Here is a 1693-nt window from a genome sequence, read left to right on the forward strand (position 1 = left end):
TTCCTGTCTATTCAGTCTTGTATGAGGATTCCATGTCAGTCGTTTGTCCAGATTTAGTCCTAAGTAACGGATCTGTTCAACAGGAATAAGTGGGGTATTATTAAAAGATACTGTAGGACAAGACGAAACTAAAAAATAATACAAAAAATAAAATTCTAAAATAAAAACTATAGTGCTGAAGTTTCAGACTTTATATTTATAAATTCACAAAACATTAAGTAAACAATAAAATAGTAAACTATTGGATATTGAAAAATACAGACTGATATTGAAATATATTGATAAATTAAAAAATAAGTCATACATCCTATTTTATTGTTACACATTTGAGGAAAATGGATAGTTTAGAAGTAGGAGAAATAGTTGATGTTTAAATACGGTTATAGGAAGGATTTAATAACAATAATCTTTATTTATTCTGGAATTGAACCCTTTAGAATAATTTACAGGCGTCAAAATTAGGCATTAGAGCCATAGAGTAAATTACAAAGTAGAGATGAAATTACAAAATGTCATAAAATAAAATAATACAGTGAATTTAAAAATATACAATTGAACAACCATAATTAACAGGATATATAAAATAATGATTATGTAATATGAATATATTTATGAAAATAATGATACATTGACCATCCTGTTGTCTCGCCTTGTGTATTCGTATAATTTAAATACATTAATTCTCTATCCTTCTTTTTGTTATTGTTATTGTATTATTTAAGCCACATTAGACAGTGTTTTTTAACCTAAATTCTTCGAAATTTTCCATTTAGTCAAATTCCAGTTAAAAAAGTTACTAATGTATTCAGTTTCTAGATCGGGTTAAATATTTTTATATTCTCTTTGTATATCGTATAATCATGAATAAATATAAAGCCGAGTGCAAACGTCTGTCACTCGCCGAAACTCCAAACTTCCTCTAAATATTTGTTAAACAAAGAGAGTAATCAAACATTGCTATCCCCACGCTTGTGTGTTTCAGCAAGGCTAATATTGAACTAAGGATTACATGGTGTACGCCGAATTCGTGTCGACTGTTACCTTTGATTAAAACTATTTTGATTGTATAAAATAAAGGAAGATCTTTCTTTTATATAACCAAAATAGTAAAAAAACTGCTTATTTGTGTGGGTACGTTTCGCCCCACTTTGCTGGGCTTCATCAGGGCAATAAAAGATAGAAAGAACTAAATTAATGTAATAAAGTAATATAACAGATAACATGGAATTCAACTGATAAGAGATAACATGAAATAAATCTATATTACTGGCTAGAAATGATTTAAGATTTGTGAAAACAAAGTAAATTATTAAGGAGTATCGTTGGCACCCGGAACTGCTTTACATACTCCGTATATTCCTGCCCCATTCATACTTTTTCATCATTCGTTTCTATCTCATTGATAGATTATTCCAAGTAATTTACAATGGTTCCTAATCATCCCTCTTCTCTCAGTCTGCTGGTGTTCCTCAAGGTAGTATCCTCGGTCCCATTCTCTATACAGTCTATAGTGACATCCAAACCAATCTTAACACTATTCTCATCACGTGTGCCGATGACACATGTGTGCTCGTAGTTAATAATAACCAATTAATTGCACCTCAAGCACTTCATATCACAACCCTCGAAGAATTGTGCCGAAATTGGAGGCCGACCTATCTGGACCTACGGACTTGAACTTTGGGGAACAGCT

General features: G+C 31.0%; 1 long non-coding RNA gene across 1 annotated transcript in view; it reads left to right on the forward strand.

The window, feature by feature from the left end:
* Nucleotides 1–1693, forward strand: part of LOC136795311 (uncharacterized) — a 707978-nt gene that overhangs the window by 373312 nt on the left and 332973 nt on the right. The gene's annotated exons all lie outside the window — the stretch shown is intronic.

Source organism: Halyomorpha halys, unplaced genomic scaffold, assembly GCF_000696795.3.
Source record: "Halyomorpha halys isolate HHAL.00 unplaced genomic scaffold, Hhal_1.1 Scaffold22.1, whole genome shotgun sequence".
Classification (NCBI taxonomy): Eukaryota; Metazoa; Arthropoda; class Insecta; order Hemiptera; family Pentatomidae; genus Halyomorpha; species Halyomorpha halys.